Here is a 25,723-nt window from a genome sequence, read left to right as displayed (position 1 = left end):
GGATCTGAGCAGCCACACTTGTGGGAAGCGTGGGAGGAGTCACACCGGAGTTTGCAGGTCCGGTGGTGCATGCCGCAAGTGCGGAAAGGAGGGGCACTATGCGAGGGATTGTCGGCGGTCAGCGCTGGTTTGGGATTGGAGGATTTGCTATCATTGTCGTCAGGTTGGACATATGAGGGTCAAGTATCCACAGTTTTACGCGGGACCGGTGCAGGCTCCAGCACCGGCCACTTTGAGGATTTCAGGAGAAGGTCAGGGTGGAGTGGAGCCCCCAAGGGCTCAGGGGCGTGCTTATTAGCTTGCGGCAGAGGAGGTCAGAGCAGTGCCGGATGCAGCTGCGGGTATGTTTCTTTCTTGATGTCACGTTATCTTGCGATTATTGTGGTATATTGTTTGTGCTAGCATCTTTGTGTGGTTTTGATGCGGTATTCGTTGTTTTGCGGATTGAGGTTTTGGTTATGTATTCGTGTTTCGGGTTTTCGTCTTGGTATCCGTTGTTCCTTGAGGGTTTGGCATGGTTATAGATTCGATTTTCGGGTTTTCGTATTGGTATCCGTTGTTCCTCGAGGGTTTGGCATGGTTATAGATTCGTGTTTCGGGTTTTCATCATTGGTATCTGTTGTTCCCTGAGGGTTGGTATGGTTATAGTTTGGTGATTTGTGCTTTCGTTGGTTATCATTGGTGAGGGTTATTAGTGGAGATGCGACATTGGGTTGAAGGTCGGGTAGCATCGACTTTCCGAGGAATGGTTAGATACAGTTTGAGTTCCTGTCGAGCGGGTTAATCAGTGTTGACGTGAGATATCGTTAAGGTTGTTTATGCTTGTGGGAAGTAGTCCGCGTGTAAGTGTTTTCTTCGTACAGGGTTGTTCTGGAAGGTCGGTGATGGCGACCGGTGGTTGTTAATCAATGCTATAAGTGGGGGAGAATTGGAGAACTCTCTGGGTGATCGATGAGTATTTTAGAGTGCTTAGCTGTTGGGATTCAGCAGTGTTCTGTCAGCCCAGAGTATAGGCTGATAAGAGCGGGTGTTGGGCATGTGGGGCGGGATATAGACCTAGGGCATTTGATTGTGGAGGTCTGGGAGCAGGCCGGGATCGAGTATGTATGATGGAATTAGAGTTCGGAACCCCCTAGAGGGCTAGAACGGTATGCATGGGAGGATTTCCAGGGGTGATAGCTCGGAATGATGAATGCTAGTTGAGTGGTCTAGAATGGGCGGAAGGCCTGGTAAGAGGGTCCAGTCATGCTGAAGACTCTGCAGGTATTGTTGGATCAGTTTGAGGATATGGATTGGGTATGTCGCAGTGTGTTTGCATTAGAAGGTCTGGCCCCGGGTAGTGATCTTGATGAGTTGAGATAGTGCATGGGCTTGAGAGTCCCTACGATGAGAGTCAGAGTATGTGTGTTGGATGGATAGCGGATACGCTATGAAAGGGTGGTGTAGCGTTGGGCGAGCACCGTGGCACTTGTCGGCGTGACATGTGGCCGAGTGGATTTCTTGGTAAAGGAAGAGAGAGTGAGGTGTAACTACGAGAGGGAGTGCAAGTTCACGGAAGTGAAAGCGGCAGAGCAGAGTTATGATTAGAGTAATTCGAGTATGGTTTTTGAGCAACATGTTTGCGGCAGTGGAATAGAAGCTCATCCGGTTTAGGATGTCTGCTGAGGCTGCGGAGGGAATTCCGCAAGTGTAGAGCCAAGAGGCTCGGAAGGGATGCAGGGAGAGAGTCTTGGACTCTCAGTGTGATTCTGATCATAGTATGGGGTATGTATTAGTAGTTTATCCTAGAGGATGTTTGAGGATATTATCAGTGTATCAGGTTTACCCAACCTGAGGGTGTTAGTGTTGGATAAGGTGTCTAAGTCCATAACTTATTTGGTATATACTTGACCCGACCCGACATGATCCATTTGGGTTGCATCTCATCCAAACTATTTATGGATAATTTTACGAGAGTTATACACATATGTTTATCAATATATTATAAGTTATAATATATTAATATGAGATTATGTTATTTAATTAGTTTTAGTCTTAAATTAATTATGAATTAATTTAGAGATTAAAAGGAAGACTAATTAGATTGTGGGCTATTGGTTATATATGGTGTGGGCTAACACTCATTTGTTAATGGGCTAGGCTTATATGGAAGTCCATGGATGATCCATGGAGCTTTTAACCCATGGATCCTTTGAAAGGAAAGGTCATGGGTTATTAGGGTTTCACCCTAACCATGCACACTATATAAGCATGCTTATGGAGCATGAAATGGTGCCTAAGAGTAACTAGTGAACTAGTGTGTGGCCGAAATATACAAGTGTATATACTCTCTCAAAGTTTTCCAAGAGTTTGTGGTGTTTTGTGATTCCATTTGAGGCATTCACACTATTGGTGCTTGGCCCTCAAACTCCTCAAGAACCAAACTCATCAAAAAGGTATGTAATCTCTTCTAACTCTTTATGTTGAAATGTTCCCCATGCCATGTTAGATAGGTTATAAACCTTGGAAAATTATTATTTTGCATGTATTTGGACAAGCATAGATCCAAGGTTTATTAGGGTTGCATGCACACTTAGGAAGTGTTAGATTGCTCAAAACCCAACAGTGGTATCAGAGCCTAGGCTTGCTTGTTTGATACTTGATGCAAAATAGTGAAAAAAAGTCGAAATCGTTGTTGTCTGCATGGTGGACTCGCCGAGTCCATGGGGGGACTCGACGAGTCCAAGGAAAACTTCAACCTACTCGTCGAGTAGGTTCATGCACCCGACGAGTTGGACCCCCAGACAGCATATCTTCGAGTTTTGGTGCTGGAATTGGTCTAGAATCATTACCTTAAACTGTTTTGGACTCATAAAACCTGTTTTTAATGTGGTAATGATGATGGTGGACCAATTTCAATGTTATAATCAAAATTCCATGATTTTATGTGTTCATATAATTCTTGAAATTTTGATGATCATGTTCATGTTCTTATGAATTTAGAAGATGATAGGAATTATTTTCTGAATTGTTTAGGATTAATTCTTGATCATTTATGTGTTTTAATGGAGTCCATAATTTGTCCTCAACTTATGGATATCCAAAGGTCACTTTTATTTAACACACACTTAAAACACATAAGTTACATGAAAATGAAGAGTCTTCATTTTTATGAACCTTTAACTCATAAGTTATGAAATGAAAAGTCTTGGATGGTTACAAAAGATGAAGAGTCTTGTCCTTAAGTTATGGAGGTTCAAGAGTCGCTTCATTAATAAATATATAAATAAAGTGTAACCTTAATTAATTCCATAAGTTATAAAATAAGGAAAAGTAATTCTTTTATTAGTTTAAAGTCTTCCATAACTTGTCCTCAAGTTATGGAACTTGAAGAGTTTTTGGATTAAAACTACTTTAAACACATAAATCATGGAATTAATAAGTTTTGAATAGTTTCAAAACTTGCCCTCAAGTTTTGGAATTTGGAAAAGTTTCACACACTTTAATAAACTTTAATTCCTACACTTAGAATTTTAAAAGTTAAAATTCAACACTTATACTATTTATAACATTAATGGTTAATTATATATATATATATATATATATATATATATATATATATGTGTGTGTGTGTATAAGAACAAGTTGTTTTACCGTTAGTAGGCCTCATTCACGAAGCCGGTCTATAAGGTGGGTATAAGGTTATAAATTGATTTAGTTATTGAATATTTAATCATTGGAACTCATCCTGAAATGTTAAATTTTAACATTTCACTAATAGGAACTTCCACTTGAAATTGTTATAGAACAAATTGATTCATAGAAATCTAGATTTCATAGAAAAATGTTTGTAACTTATCAATATCAAAATTTTGACACATTTTGGCATTATTCTATTGTAGTAATAAGTATACTACTGTTAGATTTTCGACTACAGACTTACTAGTGTGTAACATTATCGTAGGGAATCGGTAGCACGATGTTAGGGAAGTTAGCTCAAGGCATCACAAATACCTTCACCCATCTTTGTGAGTATTCCCGGCCATTATTTTCTGCTTTTAATATTTTGTTGTGGAAAAGCATGTCATAAACTATTTATGTTCATTGTATTTATTTTGACGTGTATCAAAGTTGGTTGCTATACTTTGCATTTATGTGTATGTTACTTTAAATCATGAGGCATGTAACGCGGTTACTTCCATGGAGTCATTAGATACAAATCATTAACTCTTTTGAGCCAATGATCATTATGGATTGTTTAGGAGGTAGAGAAATCCTCACTTGCAAGATTCGCGGAGTGTATTTTACCATTTTATTAAATATGTTAATGATACATATAGTAATCAAGAGAGCACAATTCGGTCATTAGGATTGGGTTGTGAACTCATGGATGTAATTTTATACACATATGAGTCTTACATCACATTTTACAAACAAACTTTGTTTCTCATTTTAATAACGAACTATGCATTCCATTTTAGCAATGCACTTTCATTTATGAAAATTTTTATCAAAACTTTGATATGATTTATGAAACCATTATTTTTGTAAACCTATGAACTTATGGATGAAATCATTATGCACATACGAAACATGTTTACTCGTTTTAGCAATGAACTTTATTTCCCTTGAGAATATGAACTTTGCACCTCATTTTGGCAACGTACTTTATTTCACATGATGACAACGAACTTTGTTTATGCAAACTTATTTACTTATTTTAATAGTCTACATGTATTTATGAAAACTTCTGTCAAAACTTTGATTATGATTCATGAAACCAATATTTTTGTAAACCTGTGAACTCGCAACCTATTTTTGTAGTTGATGCTTGTTTATGCTTTTTCAGGAATCATCAAGTAAGTGGCACGTATAGACACAACACTTATAGGAGCATTCACATGTGTAATTTTTTTATACGTTGTAATTTCTTGTAAAAACTTGTTCAAACTCATTGTAATTTATCATGCTTTTTAATACTATAGTTGGTGTTGTCTTTTAATTTCAGCTATGAGACCCTTCGTATGGTTGTGTCCTATGTTTCCGCTTTAGCGGGGTGTGATAGCGATTAAGTGCCACAATGTGGCCAAGGCTAGAGTTTTCATGGACTCTAAGATATTGTCATGGCTTGAAACATATTTGCAATGACGTGGCTGTTGGTTAAAGGAAAACCCTAATCCAGGGTTTGAGCCCATATTTAAGGGAATGTGATGGATAGGGTTGGCCACTCTCAGCCTTAGTCACTCTCTGTTAATTTCCAAGAGAAAACCCTAGTCTTTATTACTAACCTTTGAGCTTTTATGTGTTTTGGTTATGGTTTGAAGAAAAAGAAGGCACCTTTGAGCTATTTTCAGCAAGAAACTCTCCCCATCTACCTTGAGCACATTTTTGGACTCTTGTAAGTCTCCAAGATCCAATCTTTATGCTATTTATCTCTAGATCTAGCCCTTTTGTCCCTAATTCTTGATGGTGTGTGTTAAGTCACTGTCACACACAATTTAAGCAAATAATATTTTCACTGTCTTGTTGCACTAAAGGATAACATAGGGAAGCATGGTCGAATCTTAAGGCACACAACCTAATGGCCAATGCCTCTTTGCATAAGGCACATACTAGTTAAAATAGAAAATATAAAAAGGGGGATTTTTTTATATAAAATGAAAACTATAAATTGTAGTGAAATAAACTAAATGAAATCAATAATAAAAATGAATTTAGTTCTGCTACGACTTTCCAAGTCATGAAATCAACCCAAATCTAGTTATTCAAAATGTGTTCTATCTAAGATGATACTGAGAAAACTAACAAGCTATAGTAGAATCTCTTTTACCTAGTTAAATTAACCATAACAAGCTATTCAATTAAGCCCAACTTTTTACTATATAATTAAAAAGCTCTTAATTAAAATCAGAAAAGTTGCATTAAGATATGTATAAAATTCCCAGCAATACCCAATACGGTTCACAAGCTCAGAAGCGTAAAAGTTTGAAATTTCAGTTTATATCCGAGTGAAATCCCAACACGGAACCATTCTGATACTAATTACTTATTATTAGTTGACAAGAATAGTTATAGAGTCTATTAACTAAAATTTCATCATCTGAAGCTTTAAGAATCAACTGCTCTTCGAATCTGATCATCAGGGTCAGATTTATATGCAAGCGGGTAACTTGTGGAGCAAGATAACGAAAAATACAATCATAGATTGGGAAAATGCAGTTGCCATTTTGCACAAAATTTTCCGAATCATCATTTAATGAAGTATGATGCTATTTTTGGCTTATTTTGAACCTTGACACAAAAATGCTATCATTTCTACGATCGTATTTTTTACCATATGATCTCATTTTTTTAAAAATTTCCCAGATGTTATTTTTCGACCCAAACAATCTTTGACCATTTTATGCGATCATAGAAGTCAAAAATGCTATCACATTCTTGGGTTTTTGGCACATTTCTATCGCGATTCTTTAATCAATGTAAACACGAAAGTCATCCGAAATTTTTTCCAGTTTCCGGAACATGTTAAATCTCATCAATCGGAGTTACGAGTCATGAGATATGGTCAAAATATTGACAGGGGGTCAAAGATACCATCAACATCCTTTAGGCTTTAGAATGTAGCAGTCTATCTTCATAAGATCAATTCGATCGAATTTTTATTGAATAAAATAGCTTCAAAGCATTCCTCAAAATCCTTAATAAGTTCCAAGCTCCAGTTAAGACCAATGCTCCATCAAACGCATCCAAAGCTACTTCCAAAATACTACACTCGAATTATCTGAAAACAACATAAACACATGAGCTGTATGGGAATTCAAACAAAAGACATTAGTTGAACATTATTTAAAATAATGATATCTAAGTGTGTAAAATATTATGTTAAATTCTAATGAAAATGTAACAACCCGAAATTGTTCGTCGCCAAAACCCGTTCTACCCGAAAAATTCGTCGTTATTAAATTCGTTCCGTTTTCACTTTGGGTTAAAATATTTAAAATTATATGTTTATTATAATTTAATGAGTGTCTAAACCACTCAGGAACTCATGTAATTAGCCCAAAATATTTATTTCATAAGTTTTAGAAACGTCCCCGCCGGGTGACGGAAACTTAATCGGGTGCGACCAAAAGCTGCGTTTAACGTCGGTATCGGGTAGAATTCCACCGCGTCCAATTTTTAGGACCTATATAAACGTGTTTTAGCACTCATTTGAAGCTTTTTCTTCCTCTCTCTACTCTCTCTCTAACCTCTCTCCTAAATCCAAAGTTTAAGGGTCCAAAACTCAATTTTAAGGCCTCAAATCCCTAAGCTACCTTCCTAACCTTAATGTATAGCATCTTTAGCCTTCAAATTCGAGATTGAATCATGATTTAAGGCCTTGTATATGAGTTTACGGCCATGGAATGAGCTTAGGCCATAAACTCATAATAAGTGGGTTTTTAAGCCCTAAAACCCCTCCTAAGCACTATTGGACTTTAGATATGGCTTAATGGCTTAATGGAAAGGACTTATAACATTTAAAACATAGTTTTTGATGGATTTTTGGAGTTTACGGCCAAGGCACATGCTTGGGCCGTAAACTCATATATATGGGGTTTTCATGCCCTTAAACCCTTCCAAATCACAAACAAGGCTTAGATATGACTTGTAGAATAATGGTTTTATCATTTGGACACTTGAAACATCATTTTGAGGGATTATTGTGAGTTTACGGCCAAGGCTTGTGCTTGGGCCGTAAACTCCATGAAACATGGTGCAAATCCATTTCTAAGGTGTTAGAAAGCCATCCAACACCACCAAAAGCCTTGGAATAAATCAAAGGACCAACCAAAAATAGGTTAAGGGCCTTAAACACATCAAAACCCTTTCATTTAAGAGTTTACAGCCATAGCATGTGTTCCTTGGCCGTAAACTCCGAAAAGTGTGTCAAAATGTGTCCCAAATTCACTTCAAGGCTTTAAGGGAATTTTAGAAGCTCTTACATGCAAGTTTTTAACTTCAAAACATATGGATTTACTCTCTAAGAGAGTTTACGGCCATGAGAGGGGTCTTATTGGCCATAAACTCCAAAAACCCTTTCAAATCTTCAAACAAATGCATGTAAGGCCTTGAAACAATTTTAGCAATCACATGTGATTAGTTTGGAATCCAAAAACACAACTTTTCATGGGTTTATAGGAGTTTACGGCCATGAGACCATGCTAGGCCGTAAACTCCCTAAAATGTGACATTTTGGTGATTAAAACTTATTCCAAACCCTTAAACCAAATCTAGAAATTGTCCCCTAAGTGTTTGAAGTCCAAATTGCACCATAAACCACCCATCATGAGTTTACGGCCGTAAACTCATGAGGAATGGGTGTTTTGGCCGTAAACACCATTTAGAAGTGTACTCTTGGGGAGTAAACTCATTTCCTAAGTCCCTCGCATCATTACATGTCCTTAAACGCCACCCAGGTCCCTCCAAACACTTGTATCGGAGTGTTTTCGCAACTTGAAGCAATTATCCCTATACAACAATCAATCTAAGTCCTAATTAGATACAAATGTGTATCTTTACATTATACTTAGGAACCTCGTGTGTTTACAAGCCCCGGATCAACTCTTAGCATCCAAATCGTCACATTTCTCGTCCGGTGAGTTCATACCCCTACGCCCTTTTCACTGTTTTCAATGTTTTCAGGGGGGGGGGGGAATACAAGCAAACTATAACTGTTTTCAAATCATAATGTTGATATGCTTCAAACAATATCTGACAAACTTATAAACTCTTTTACTCCTTATGTATTATGCTGAGCATAAGGAATGATTTATCAATTACAACTAAATGGATTTTAGTTAAGGAAATAACAAAACTAATCAAATTATTATGGGAATAATTTGGGGTTCTTTACTATTCGTTTTATCATGTACTGATATCTATATAAGGTTATTAGATAAACTATGTCTGATTCGGTTTATCTCCGTATCATTTGAATGTATTGTCAGATAATTTCATTGTATGTATCTATATTCGCTGTATTACGTTTCATAATCTTCTGTATGTTGGTATCGTATGAGAACCCTGTGAATAGTTTAGTACTAGTCTGTGAGATAGTCACTACCCTTTGTGGATGATCAGTAAATCCTCCCCGGAAGTGTAACCAGATTCTCCTGGAGGGAGAGCACGGAATTTGTGAATAGATCTATTCGGGACTGACAATCCCACACCTTAACTGCTAGCTACAGTTAGGCGGGCACGCCTGGGTTGACAAATTTATGGATATCGTTTCGACGTCTGACAAACGTCAAGGAGGTCTCGTTGTCGTATTAGCATGGTTACCCGACTCACAACATGTATTAATATAAGTTTATTCACAGTTTGGGTTTTAGAATCTATATCTCTTTCGGGATAGTGATCCCATGGTATTAACAAACTATTTTGTATCTAGTCCGGGATAGTGATCCCATGGTTTTATATCTATACTTGTACGGGATGTTTTTCCCCATGGTCTTTAACTATATCTTATACGGGATAGTGATCCCATGGTTTTGTATCTATAACTTGTATGGAACATTTTTCCCCATGGTCTTTAACTATATCTATTACGGGATAGTAATCCCATGAATTCAATATATATTAAGTATGGGATGATAATCCCATGGTCTAAACCTATACCTTGTCCGGGATAGCGATCCCATGGTTTTCAATCTATATTTCCATATATATCAAATTACCTCGTGTCTAGTCTGGGATGGTAGTCCCATTATCTTAAATCTGTACTTTCATATATGTCAAACTATCTTATATCTCTTTCGGGATAGTGATCCCAAGATTTTCATCATATATCTTTGTGTATTAAACTATACTTTGTGATATACAACTGGTCTTACAATTAGGAAAATATGGGATTTTCCTAGGTAAAATACAACACGAAATCGAATTGGTAACAAATGATAACTAAACTAACTTTACATAAGAAAATATGGGATTTTCTTGGATAACAAATCTTTTCGGAAACTAAAGGAAACCGATACATTTTCACAAAACAAAACCGCTTATGAAATCACCAGCTTTATGCTGATTTTCAAACCGCTTGTATTCTTAGGTCCAAGTTAGATAGGTACCCGGTGATATCTTTTGGAGAAGACAGAGTGCTCAGAAGATTCGTGTCAACTTTTGTTAATATGATGCATATGTATATCTTGTATAACATTACTTTTGAAACAAATGTAAACTTTCATATATATGTAATGTAATGGTTGTATACTGTGATTACTATGTACATTGGATTTGATACACAACGTGGAGTCCACCCGAAAATGTTTCCGCCTTTGATTTTTGGGGTGTGACAGAAAACAAGCCTAAATGATGTATAAAATGACATCTATCAGTGTGAGAAATTGGATGATTGGATCTCATAAAGCTGGAAACTTTATGGATCTATGTGGCCATTCTAGTGTCATATGTTCCAGATCTGAGGATCTATGTAGTTTTTGGCTCCATGCTTAATTTTAAATATTTAGTGACATTTTTTTGACCTTAAATGGAAGCTACATGGATTGGACATGAATGTCCATAAAGCTATGACTTTTAGGGCTTATTAGGAGTAAGAAACCCTTTAAGAAACTTTGGGTGCTTAATGAGTGTCTTTATGCATTTAGTCATCCTTAAGGAATTAGGGTGTGTGATCTTGACTTGTTGAGGAATCTTGATGGATAAACTTGGAAAATTTATCCATCAAGACCATGGGAAGGACTAGATCTAGGCTTTAGAGATCTTGAATTTGTAGGAAAATGGCTTAATGGATTAAGTTGTCTAGACCAATCCCCAAGGCGTGATCTTATGTTGCTATGGTATGGCGGATGGGTAAGAACCCATCTACCTTGTCGTTTAGTATCCATGGCGTGGAGACCAACTAGAGGTTGAGTAATAACTTTTGACTGTTGACCGTTGACCATTGACTTTGACCAAATTTGACTTTAGGTTATTTGGTGTATTTTGAGTAGTAGATTGATACTTGGTCCTTGTGTGTTGTATAGGTGACCAGTAGAGCCGATACTTAGATCAACATTCATTTTAACTATCTTTCAGACATTGGGGTTAGTTTTCCTCACTATACTCATGGCTTGAAGGCACCAAGGCCAACCCACTCGACTGGATGATTTATCCTGGTATATAGGATGTTGTTATGATATAGTGTTATGTATATCTACCTATTTGCCTGTTGTTGTTATTTATTTTGCTAGCTCTATGTTTATTTCTTGCATATGTCGACATAGTGTGGTTAGGTTGAGGTAATACTGCTTTGTATGGAAGCCAACAAACCTGAGAGAAATCCATACATAAGATAATGGTTAGGAGGGCATTCCAGACTTATTGTGTGGGCTCGACATCAATCTAAACAGAAGATAAGGTCCGAGAGGCAATCGAGACTTATGTTGTGGGCTTAGGGATAATGCAGTACGATGACTAAGGACCCAAGGGTAATCCAGCTTGATGGCTATGGGCCTAGTATGCATGCTGTTATATGTTTGTGCGTGGGGGTACTTAGGGGAAATCACTAAGATTTGGCTTACAGTTTGATTTTTATGGTTTCAGGTACATTATAGGAGAAGGGAAAGGCTAAGGCGTGACTGTGCACATCATACTAGTTTTTATATGCCTTATGATTTTGGGATACCCTGATTCATGTTTATGGTTTTGAGAAACTATTTTTTATGTAACTTATGGGTTTTGAAATGGTTTGAAAAAATGAAAATTTTTGTCATGATTTTGGGATTTTACAAGTTGGTATCAGAGCCTTGGTTTGAGAGTCCAAACTCAAACTAAGAATTTACAAAAAAAATATTTTTCAAAATTTAACTCGAAAAGAAACAACATAAGGGATGTGATGTGTACTGTCAACCGGAGCCAAGAAAAGTGATTCCCTAAGATACCCACAATTGTTTTGTGTATTGACGATATGATATAACTGCATGCTAGTATGCCAGCTAAGGATCTTCAAGAATTGTATGATAGAATTTCCTGATGTATGATGCTTTATATCCTAGGAGAAATTCTTATTATACTAGATGGAACTTACATTATTACTATAGTTCCTTAGTGTATGCATCATAGTTGTACATAACTAAGATTTTATAGCCTGAGAATGTTTGATTTAGCCTTATTTCTTGTTCCTTGTCTGGTTGTGGGCTTAGGGTAAAATAAGGTATTCTACCATCTATCAAATCTAGTGTTATGTATGATTAGCATACACGAGTAGCTACAGGGTTAGTGGAGGTTTCATGTGTGAGTACGGGTTGCAATACGCCAACTTGAGGAATGATTAGCCACTTTCTCGAGAGTGAGTATAGAATGTATGTGTATTCAAGTATTTGGGATTTTTAGCCGGGTGGTCCGCTACGATCCTCTAAGACAAATACGGGTAGGTGTGGAAGATAGTATGGGCCCCTACTACTGAAAGCAAAAGAACCATACGCATATCAGGAAATTCATGAACCCTGAAGATGTTGTGATCCCTTGATGATTTTATATTATGAGTTATGGCTTTAATAATGTATTCCAATTTGTTTTTCAGTATGCAGATCACTATAGGTTCAGCATAAGGAGCTAGCGGCTTGGAGAGACAAGGATTAACTGATGACGATATCCGTGAGATAATCACCACCCATGTAATCATGGCTATTCAGGAGTTCTTTCGGTCTATTAATACTGCCATGATTGAGATGGTTGATGAGCATTATGCGGTCGTCTCTGAGGCAGCTGCAGTCGCAGATGCTACAACTATTGCTACTGTACGAATATAGGGGAAATGGTCATTCCAGTACCAGGACTTCAGTAACATGAATCTCCCAAATTTTGACAGGTACAATGAACCTATCATTGCTATGGGGTGGTTATCATCAGATGTGGAAGACTGTTTCTTTACTTGCTCGGGTCCTGAGGACTAGAAGGATAGGTACATCCTGAACCATCTTTGTTTGGGGGCAAAGGACGGGTGGAAACTGGTGATCAGTACTTATTGTCTTGCAGATAAAACTTTAGTGACATGTAAGTTGTTTATTGAGATGATTCATGTGTTGGATTGGTGTCTAAGTCCATAACTATTTTCGTATGTACTTGACCCGATTATGAGCATGGTCCTTTGGGGATGCCTTCACCATAGCAATATGTAGGATGAATTAAGGAGAGATATGTTTAATTATGATTTATTAATATATTATAAGAATAATATATTAAAGGAGAAATCATAATGCATAATTAATATTAATCAAGAATTAATTTTGTGGCTAAAAGAGATTAATTAAACTCAAGGGATTTATTGTGAATTATAAGATAATTACATAGATGGGCTTATGGACTCTATAGAAGGTGGAATGGATGAATTCTATGGGGAAACCCATTAGAAATTGTCCAAGGCTTCTAAAGAAGGAGTCCATGGGCTGCTTAGGGCTTAAGCAGTCAAATTAGGGTTTCCTTGTTAGATAACCCTATTTGCCTACCTATTTAAGGAGTCCCTAAGCCCCCAAAACGTGGTGAATGATTCCCTTAGGGTTTTGGGACGATTTTGGGTGCTCCTCTCTCTTCTCTCTTCATCCATGTTATTTAGTGGTGTTTGTAACTCCATTAGAGGTGCAACACTTGAGGCACTAAGCATTCTGAAGCCAAGGATTGATTGTTATTGCTATATAACAATCAAAGGTAAGATCTAAACCCTAATTTCAGTTATAGTTTATTAGATCTAGGGTTTATGGCTTTAGAAAATCAATTGCATGTTCATTAGACAAATTAGATCCAAAGTTATTAGGGTTTGCATGTACATCATAGGATTGATGTATTGCTCAAAACCCATCAATGGTATCAGAGCCTTGGGTAGTGTGCTAATGAATTGATGTTTATTTGATAGTTTATTGGCTTAAAATCAATTTTTGCACCTTCTGCATGACTGACTCGGCGAGTCGGTAGATGAACTCGGCAAGTTAGGCTTACTCGGCGAGTCCAGTCTCTGACTCGGCGTGTACAAGGGTCTAGCAGCGATTTTTGGTGATTTTCTTACTGTTTTGGCTTGGGATACTTACCATAAACGTTTTCAATTAATAAAATCCAATTTTTATTGATTTTAGGTGAATATCCTTACCAAAATAGAAGATAATTACCAATTAATCAAATATTTATTTACTTATAACAAAACCTTAAATTATTTGAGTTATTTGATGAATTATCTTTCAATAAATTGAATTAGGTCAAGTTTAGATAATTACCAAATATTTGTTTAATTTTTATTATGTGTAATTTGACCTAGATAGTTTTGAAAAGTTTCAAAACTTATCCTTAAGTTATGGAATTTAAAATTTCATTAAAAAGTTTAATTTTGAAATATTAAATTCTAAAACCCTAGTATTTTGAAAAGGTTCAAATTACACCCACATGGTTTTGTTAAGTTAATTAAATGTTTAATTAAAAGGAGAAAGTTAATAAAACCACCTAGTATTTTAAAAGTGTAAAATACACCCTATACTATATATATATATATATATATATATATATATATATATATATATATATGTAAGATTAAAAGTCTAATATTATATATATATATATATATATATATATATATATATATATATATATATATATATGAGTAAGGAGTCAGTCTTACCGTTAGTAGGGGTCATTCACGAAGTTGGTCTATAAGAAGTGTTTAAGGAAATTGCCTATAAAATGGCGATTGAATGAGTATCCACTCTTACCCACTGCACTCTTGACTAGTGGAGGGTCGTTAGCCGAATGGGTAGGATAGGACAAAAACCTTCCGTTATAAGTATAATGAAGTACAAAGTAACGACATGGTTTTACAAATTCCCAAATCATAGTTACTTTAGGCAAAATGTGAAATTGTATGCTAACCAATGGAATGACACTTTGTACCATTTCCGAGACATTAATGGAGTGTGTGTGGTTAACCAGCACACTAATTTGGGTTTGGCATTGGTGGCGAAGGGTGGCTTGCTATTTATCATAGATCAATAGAGCGTGTGTGGCTAACCGACACATTGATTAGGTGATAGTAGCATTGAGTGCACCACGTGATTCGCATGGGTATTCACACGTTTTTTGTGATCCTCGGCATCCCAGTCACAAACTTGAAGGGAATAATCGAGATTAAACATGCCACTGAAAAGTTCAATGAATCTCAAAATATCTAGGAGTTTCAATTCATTTAAAACTTAAACATCATTTTTGTTTTTCATGGTGGAAATTGGTAAATCGTAATTTGCCTACCTTCAAATATTTTGCAACTAGATTTCAACATCCCTCTTCTAGGTTGTAGAGTATTGTGTTGGATCCTAGCCTTAATAACTCATTTGGGTGTTTTCTTAAGGATTCAATCAGCTTAACTTGAATTATCTCCCGTTTTGTAGATGTTTGAATCCTACAATGGTCTTCCCAAATCCTTTGGAACAAGCTTTCCAAATGAAGATGACGTTCCAAGATACGATCAAGGAAATGAGAGTCATGCTTCACTTCCTCCACCTCCTCCAATTGTTCTCCCTGACCCACAAGTTCAAAGGCTTGAAAATTTCATGCTCACTCAATCCCTTTTGGCAAGTAAACACGAAGATGGGAAACCTATGTGTGCACACGTCTTATAGATGAAGTCACACATTGACAGGTTAAGGATGTTGGGTGTTAATATCTCAGATATGTTGGCTGTTGACTGGGTTCTTCAGTCACTTCGTAATTCATATAGTGAGTTCTTAAGAGAGTACTATGCGATGAATCATGACGTGACCCTCATTGATTTGACCTATTTGCTTATTGCTGATGAATCAATGATGATTTGGCGCACTAGTCAAGCAAACTTGATTGGTCGATCAAACTCCCATACTTCATTGGACACCGGCTACATTGGAAGTCCAGAAAAGGCTGAGATTATCCCTTGCTATGTACCAAAGGAGTCCATTTGCTTTTACTACCAAGAGAAGGGACATTGGAGACGAAGCTGCCCTGTTTACCTGAGAGATCTAAGAGAGGGGAGAGTCAAGACGTATGGCTATACTTCAGGTAAAATCCATTAACTAACTCTATAAGTTCCTATTTTTGGGTTCTTAATACATTATGTGATAAGATTATATTTTGATATTTTGCAGGATTGAAGAAAAGAAAGGAAACTTAAGGAAGAAGCATGATGAATCTGATCACAAAGAAATGGATTTCGATCGCATGGATTCAAAGATCAAATTTTTGAGCTGCTACTTTAGAGTTAGGATAGATTGCTAAGAAATATATAATAGCATAGTTTTTCAATTGAATTTCATTGTAAGGACAAGTTTTTTCGCAATAAAATAAATTTTGAGTTTTATCTTATTTATTTATCCTTACAATGGCGTGTATGAAAAAATTGATGTGTGTGTACTTCTATTATTAGTAAAATGGATTTGATTCTTAATTAGGTTATTTATGGAAGTGTCGAGAGTTTACCAAATAGGGAGAGCTTCTCATCGCCCAAGTTTCAATTGGACAAAAACTTGGAATCATGCAACCTGCATTGTGTGATGAATGAAAAAACTTTCATATTTGAAAATTAGACTAATTCCTTGACAAAGAGTCAAGTGAAGGGCTTGGGATCAGGTACACTTGGTTGTGCGCTGATCAAGTCCACCACAAAGAGAGATAGAGTATTCGTCATGATTTGCTAAATTTTAGTAAATATGATTATACTTATAAGATTAAGTGTAATTCTGAGTTGATTGAAAAGGTTTCAATAAATAAAAGAACGAATAAGAAGAATCAAGTAGGCAGAATGTTAAAAGTTTCTTTATTCTAAGAAGAAGGGAGAGTACCTTTTATTGTGTTTTATGATGAGTCTTAATGATTAAGAACCATATCTCAATTGATCCTCGAAGTGAGTCTTAGTACATTTGTATGTCTAAGAAGAGGAATCGGGAATTGTGGAAATGGTTAAATCAAGAACTCAATCATACTTCATTTCAATATCGAGCGTTAGAGTCATACTCCAATATTGTGAATTGAGTTACACGTCTTTATTAGGTTTATAACACTCAAAAAATGTGGAATTGGAAAAAGTCTTCTTATTCATATACATTTGAAATTGGTAAGTTGTGATGTCTTGCAGAAGACAAAGACCAACAAGAACCAATTGAGCGAACTATTAGTCTTGATAGGATTTCACACTAACTCTTGAATATTTGTCAAGAAAAGTTCCTTGACAAAGAGAATCATATATGTCAAGAAGTCAGTGGGAGTCTCAATTGTCTTGAAAAGTTTAAGAGCTAATCAAGTATAAACCGATAGTTAATCACTAGCACACGACTTGAGCATGGTGGCCTATCGTGCTGACATAATTTTGTTTTAGTGCCATTCTAGATTAAGTCAACTATGAAATATGAGTTCTATGAGTTCTCAATTGGATTGCATAAAGGCAATCACCTTGATTAATGGAAAGGACATTGATAGGTAAGGGTGAGCTACTTAACAACTGGAAGTAATGGTGGGCACTCATGCTGCCATGAGGTGGGAAATTGAGCTTGAACAAGTTCAATCCATATGAGTTGGATTTGTCAAAAACATTGTCTGATGATTGTTGTTATGACAAAGTTACATGGATAGGAACACATACATCATAAAATCTAAGTGTCATAAGGTTTCCCTCCTTCATGAAAATGATTGTGAGGAAATGCTTTCGCTAAGAAAGATTTTAAGGAGATAGCAGTTGTCTAAATTGTATTCTCAAATTCGATTATGATTACAGCATCCCTCTTCATAGTTCGAACTTTGAGATTTGGCAATTAGTATGAACATTTGGGACTTAGTAGCATGAGTTCTAAAATTGTTTAGACACACATAAGCTATTTAAGAAAAGGTGTATGAGTTTAGAAAGCTTAGATAAAGGATTATCAAAGCATCTAGTATTAGAAATATGAACTTAATGAATTCAATGAGCATTGTTTTCTACAAGTTCAGTTGTTTTCTAAATACATGTCAAAGCTAGTGGGAGCATACCTGTTATGCCAATAAGGAAGTAATCATCAGGTTAGTGGGAGCTTGATTATTATGCTAAGTATTGCAAGTTAGCAATATTAATTATAGAAAACAAGAGTTACACATTTCAAAGTCGCAAGGGTTGAAAATTTGTTTTGCTATAATTAAGGGAGACAATATTATACTTCAGTTCAAATCAAATGGCTTAGATTGTGGAATTTTAATCCAATTTAGTCAAATATATATGAATGTTGTGTTGGAATAGTTCAACATGAGGAAATTCTATATATGGAAAGGATAATTGCATTCTTAAAATTTGGTTATGATTACGATATCCCTTTTTATAATAAAAATTGTGAGAACATGGCAATTAGAAATATTATAGTAGAAGACTGGTAAAGTATCACGTCTTTATGTAAGACATTATGAATCGTATCCCATACGCTTCGGGTATAGGATCGAATGCATATGCTCTAATCTTTGACCATTCTAAAAAATTTTAAAATGCCCAGTGCATTAAGAGGGAAAAGGGATTAGAATCGGTTTTGACTAAAATAATTAAACAACTATCAAAGAACGATCCAAAGTTCGCTGAGGATTGGTCGCTTGTGAGTAGTTGGAAGTATAGTATTGGATGCACCATATCGATATTATTGTTAACAAATAAGATTCTATTTAGAACGAGTTGTAATATGGCAAATATGGAAATGTATCCATGTTGGGAGTTGGATATTAAGAACTTTATGCCTAGATTAGAAAATTTTATGCAAAAAAAAGATGTTCAAAGGAATGTGCTTTGAGTATGAGACATCACATCTATAGAATTGTTTTGTAACAATTTCTGATAGAGTACTCAATTGTTTTGTAACAATTTCTGATAGAGTACTTAGTAATTTCATTGGCCAAGTCTTGGTGACTTTTATGCTATGACTTTACGAAAGGATCGTTGCATAAACTGTTAGAATCTAACATATTCTAGCAGTGGCAAGAAACTTGTATTCTTACACTAACGATAAGGATTAGGAATTGTGAAATTAGCATCATTTGAAAAGTTTTCAATTGATCTATTTCATGGACCATAGGAAACAAAGTGTGCATGCTTGGATCATGGGACCATTGTTGTTCTAATTCAAATAATGAGTTGATTATCCAAAACATTAAATGATAAATAATGAGTAATCAATATGGTGGTTAAATAGAAGTGTTTTATTTACTCTCGCAAGTTTGGGGCCATATAGGATTAAATATTATTGTTGTGTTTCAGTTTTCATGTTTTGACATTCAGAATAACTAGGTTATTCAAACATCCACAGTTGGTCATACGTTAGGAGTAGGTATGAAGGAAGACTGTCATGAATCTGTCTGTAGATTGGTACTAAGTTGATGTGTTCAATTGTAGTCTGTTGTCAGTCGTCATAAATCGGAAGTCGGGAAACAATATAGAGAGAATGATTAAAATTCATGTCTTGTGTCTATGCGATATTTTGTGAATGTAGGAATATATGATCCCTTATCTAAAGGACACACGTATATGATAAGATCAGAGTTGACAACGGATTTTGAAACCTACGATTTCTAATCAGGTTCTGAAGTTATGCAAAATAGTTATTAGACTTATTCAAGTGGGAGACTGTTGGATTAGTGTCTAAGTCCATAACTATTTTGGTATGTACTTGACCCGATTATGAGCATGGTTCTTTTAGGTTTCCTTCACCATAGAAATATATAGGATGAATTAAGGAGAGAGAGAGGTTTAATTATGAATTATTAATATATTATAAGAATAATATATTAAAGGAGAAATTATAATGTTTAATTAATATTAGTCAAGAATTAATTTTCTGGCTAAAAGAGATTAATTAAAATTAAGGGACTTATTGTGTAATTATAAGATAATTACATAGATGGACTTATGGACTCCATAGAAGGTGGAATGGAAGAATTATATGGGGAAAACCATTAGAAATCATCCAAGGCTTCTAAAGAAGGAGTCCATGGGTTTCTTAGGGCTTAAGTAGTCAAATTAGGGTTTCCTTGTTATATAACCCTAATTGCTTACCTATTTAAGGAGCCCCTAAGCCCCAAAAAAGTGGTGAATGATTCCCTTAGGGTTTCTTGATGATTTTGGGTGCTCCTCTCTCTTCTCTCATCATCAAAGTTGCTTAATGGTGTTTGTGACTCCATTAGAGGTGCAACACTTGAGGCACTAAGCTTTCTGAAGCCAAGGATTGATTGTTATTGCTATATAGCAATCAAAGGTAAGATCTAAACCCTAATTTCAGTTATAGCTCATTAGATCTAGGGTTTATGGCTTTGGAAAATCAATTTCATGTTCATTAGACAAACTATATCCAAAGCTATTAGGGTTTGCATGTACACCATAGGATTGATGTATTGCTCAAAACCCATCATCATACCGAGTATGTACCACTGGTGGAGAGAGAGAGAGAGAGATGTTAGCCTACGAGTATCTATCGATAAAGAAGACGACAAATTCGGTGACATAGATCACCAAGATGTACACCGAGAGTGTCCTTTTTGCCCCAAGTATGATGCATTAGAGCAGGTTCAGATGTCGTGTTACTTGAGCATGATCAAGATGGAGATCGAGGAGTTTGTGTCTACCTAGCGGTACAACTCTCTCTCCGAGCTTCACTCTTTTGCTGGGAGGAAAGAGGTTGAGATTGTGACCCAGGCGAGAGAGAAGAGGCGGACCCTAGCTTAGTTATAGCCGGTAGCAAAGCGGTTCAAGCCTACTGATTCATGATCTATAGGTTAGAGGGGGTCGCACTTGTGGAAAGTATAGGAAGGAGCACGAAGGCGCATGTCGATCAACTAATGGTTGCCACAAATATGGCAGTGAGGGCCATATTGAAAGGGATTATTGTCAGCAGACCCCACTGTCGAGAACCAGGATTTACTACTATTAAGATCAGGTTGGCCATGTGAAAGCCAACTGTCAGTTGTTCATCTGACCAGTCAAACACAAACTTAGACTACTTTAAGGATTACAGATGGACACCATGTGAGAGCTAATGCCCCGAAGGCCAGGGTTCATGCATTCTAACTCATAGTAGAGGAGGCCAGGGCGGTGCCTGACGTTGTCACCTATGTATCTATTATTATTATGGCAGTTATTTCCTTAATTTTGTATTTCTGATAGGTACATTCTTATTCAAATCTTTTCCTGCTATTCTGCTTTTCGAATCGGGTACAAGTTGGTCTTTTGTATCTCAGTCCTTTAATAGGGATTTTGTTGTGATTATTGGGGAGCTAGAGTGTCCGGTTCCATCGCTAATGACCACGAGGTTTCAACTTCGAGTGTTTTTTGGACTAAACTTTAGAGATATTTGGGGTGTCTTACTCGTTTGACTTAATTCCCATCCCTATGGGGGATGTGTTCATGATAGTAGGGATGGACAAACTAAGCTGATATGGAACCATGATTGATTATGAGAGGCAGTTGGCGATATTTCGAACCTCAAGTAAGGGTGAACTGACTATTTATGGTGAGCATACCATGGTTGGTTCAACCTTTTTCTTGCTACCAGGGCTCGACGATATCAATAACATGGGTGTTTAAGTTAACTCGCATATATGGTTAACACTCGGGATGAGATGAGAGATTAGGTTTTAGACATGCTAGTGGTTAGAGAGTTTCCATATGTATTCCCATAGGAGTTACTTGGTGTGCCTCCCATGAGGCAGGTGGAGTTCATGATCGATCTGATCCCTGGTGTGGTGCCGATTGCCAAGGCACCATATTGCCTCATATAACCCGAGATGCATGAGTTGTCCTCTTATCTTTTTAAGCTGTTGGACAACAAGTTTATCAGACTGAGCAGTTTACCCTGGGGATCATCGATTCTATTCATAAAGAAGGATGGGTCTCATCTAATGTGCATAGACTATTTGTAGTTGAATAAGCTGATAATGAAGAATCCTTACCCGCTCCCTATGATTAATGATCTCTTCGATCAATTACAGGGTGCGTATTGGTTCTCCAAGATTGATATGACGTCGGGTTACCACTAGCTGAGAGTCAGGGAGGAGGACATGGAGAAGACAACGTTCCAGAGTCGTTATAGTTATTATGAGTTCGTGGTGATACCATTTGGGCTCACCAACACACCTGCAACATTCATGGATTTGATGAACTAGATTTGTAGGTTGATGCTTCACAAACCAGTTATTGTTTTCATTGATGATATTATGGTCTACTCCAAGACCAGAGAGCAGCATAAGGAGCACCTTAGAGAGTTGGTTAGGGTACTGAGAAAGGAGAGGCAATATGCTAAGTTCTCTAAGTGTGAGTTTTGTTACGAAAAGTCTAGTTTTCAGGACACCTTGTCAATCAGAATGGGATTCTGGTCAATGCGTCCAAAATTGAGATAGTGACGCAATGGGAGATTTGGAAATCCCCAACTGAGATTCAAAGTTTTTCTAGGATCGATAGGTTACTTAGGAGATTTATTTAGGATATCTCCAAGATTGTTGTTCCTCTGACCCTGCTAACGAAGAAGGGTGTGGATTTCAATTCAAGGCCTAAGCATTATGTTGTGTTTGAGACTTTGAGGAGGAAGTTATTTGAGGCCTCATTATTGACCCTCCCTGTGGGTGTTGAGGATTTTGTGGTATTTTGTGATGTGTCGATCACAGGTTTATGTAGAGTCACCACTTATGCATCCGGACAGTTAAAGTGTCATGACGCTAGGTATCCGATGCATGACTTAGAGTTGGGATATGGTTTTTAGCCTCAAGGTTTGGCGAGACTATCTTTATGGGCTCCGATGTATCATTTACATAGATCAAAATAGTTAGAGATACCTCATGGATCAGCCAAATCTAAACATGAGACAATGTGGGTGGCTTGATGTGATGAAGGATTATGACTGCGATATTCTGTATCACCCAAGGAAGGCCAATGTGATTGCCAACGCTTTGATCCACAAGGTGACTAGTACTCTGTCCCGAGAGTACTGTTTGAGGATGATCATTGACTCTCAACTACTGGATTTGATCACTATTCCTAATTCACGCTTAGAGCCCCTATCTAAAAGAATATGATGGCTAGGGTTGCCCACCCTTAGCCTTAATCACTATTCCTCAGCCTCAAAGATAAAACCCTAGCCTCTTTTGCTAACATTTGAGCTATTATGTGTTTCGGTGAGGTTTTGTAGAAGAAAAAAGAAGAAGGAGTCCTTAAGCTTTGATTCATAAAGAAAATCTCCTGTTCCACCTTGAGCACATTTCTGGAATCTTTTAAGTCCCTAATATCCCATCTTTATGTTATATATCTATAAATCTAGCCCTTTTTTCCCTAAATCTTCATGGTGTGAAAAATTGGAAGGTTGGATCTCATAAAGTTTTCAACTTTATGGATCCATGTGACCATTCTAGTGTCATATGTTCCAGATCTGAGGATCTATGGATTTTTTGGTTCCCTGCTCAATTTTAAGTCCTTGTTGCCATGTTTTTGACCTAAAATGGAAGGGATATGCATTGGACATGCATGTCCATAATGCTACAATTTTATGGTTTATTAGGAGTAAGAGAACCTTATGGAAACTTTGGGTGAGCATCTCTAGATATTGGGTGCTTAATGAGTGTATTTAAGTATTTAGTCATCCTTAAGAATTTAGGTTTTGGGATATTAACTTGTTGTGGAGTCTTAATGGATAGATTTGGAAACCTTATTCATTAAGACCATAGGAAGGACCAGATCTAGGTTTTGGAGTTCTTGAAGTTGTAGGAAATTGGCTTAATGGATTAAGCTATCCGGACCAGTTCCCTCGACATGGATTTAGGTTTCCACAACGTGGCCAAGGATGGTCACGTCATGGCGACCAACTGGAGGTTGACTTTTGACTTTTGACCGATGACCATTTACCATGAACTTTGACCAAGTTTGAATTTAGGTCATTTGGGGTATTTTGAGTAGTAAATTGAGGCTTGGTTCTTGTGTTTTGTATAAGTGACACATAGAGTTGGTACTGGGATCAACATGTAGTTCAACTATCTTTAGAACATTGAGGTATTTTTTCCTTACTTTACTCATGGGTCGGACACACCAAGGTTGGCCCACTACGTTGGATGATGTATCCTGGTATATAGGATGTTGCTATGCTATAATAATTTGTAGATCCACCTATTTGTCTATTGTTGGTTATATGATTATCTGTTTGCTAGCTATATATTTATTTGTTGCATATATCAACATAATGCAGTTGGGTTGATGTAATATTGCTTTGTGCAGAATCTAACAAACACAGGAGCAATCCGGGCATAAGCCGAGGACATTGAGAGCAATCTAGACTTATGTCGTAGGCTCGGGAGCAATCAAGACATAAGTTGAGGGCCGGGAGGGAAATCCAGACTTGCGTTGTGGGCTCAGGGGGTAATCTAGTCCGATGACTGTGGACCTAAGGGTAATCCAACCAGATGCATGTGGGCTCAGTATACATGATGTTATATGTTTTTGTGTGGGGTACTTTTGGTGAAATTACTAAGCTTTGGCTTAAAATATGATTTTTATGGTTTCGGGTACATCAGAGGACATGGACATTGTGAAGGTGTGATTGTGCACATTATCATGGATTCTATATGTAGCTTATGGGTTTTGAAATGGTTTGAAAATTGAAAAATTTTGTCATGATTTTAGGATGTTTCAACTAATATGCAAATCATAGTCCAAGGCCAACCAATTTTGTAGTCAAAGTTGAATATTTGAGTAAAACTATTTTCCTGTCCTTTTCTTATATAAATAATGGTTTAATTTATAGGAAATTCAAACCTCTATTTAGAAATGGCGTACATTGCACCAACTTCATCCAATGCATCAATTCCGTCCAATGTAGCAGCTCCGTCCAATGCTCTAAGTATTGGACAACAAGAGAGGAGTGGATCATAACATGATATTGGATTAGCATTAATGAGGGCATAACACCATTGCCTCCCACTCATTGCCATGTAGGTGTTGAATGACTCGCATAACTGGTTTGTTCAACCGTGAGATAGGACAAGGACAAGACCACCTAAAATAAAACATTGTTAGTAAATGGATCGATTTAAAGGAAAAATCACATGGTTCAATAAATGGTATCATTATGTTAAATATTGTAAATATTATTATGTAGACGATAAAGAACTTTTGGATATAGTTAAAGAACATTACTTGTTTGAGCATGATGTAAGTGAGTTTGTGTATGAGGACGCTTAGAATCTCATAAGAAATAATTAGTATTTCATGTATATGGTTCTTTTAAAGTTGTAAGATTTATATCTATTGGTTGTCTTTGAAGTTGTAACCTTTATGTCTATTTGTAGCCTTTTAAGTTGTAATGGTAAAATTTTCATTATGATGGTTTGTTGTAACTACAATAAAGTTGTATGTAATTATGTTAAAGAACATTACTTGTTTGAAGAACTTTTGGATATTGTTAAGGAACATTACTTGTTTGAGCATGATGTAAGTGAGTTTGTGTATGAGGAGGCTTAGAATCTTATTAGAAATAATTAGTATTTCATGTATTCGGTTCTTTCTAAGTTGTAAGATTTATATCTATTGGTTGTCTTCGAAGTTGTAACCTTTATGTTTATTTGTAGCCTTTTAAGTTGTAATGGTAAAGTTCTCATTATGATGGTTTGTTGTAACTACAATAAAGTGGTATGTAATTATGTTATATTTAATTTTTAAAATGCATTTGGTAACATGTAGTGTGTCACGGTATCTAGATAATTCACTTGCATACTCAAA

The sequence above is a fragment of the Lactuca saligna genome, chromosome 7 (assembly GCF_052625555.1).
Source record: "Lactuca saligna cultivar CGN05327 chromosome 7, ASM5262555v1, whole genome shotgun sequence".
NCBI classification, from domain to species: Eukaryota; Viridiplantae; Streptophyta; class Magnoliopsida; order Asterales; family Asteraceae; genus Lactuca; species Lactuca saligna.
The sequence above is the reverse complement of the archived record's forward strand: the minus strand, read 5'-3'. Positions refer to the sequence as shown.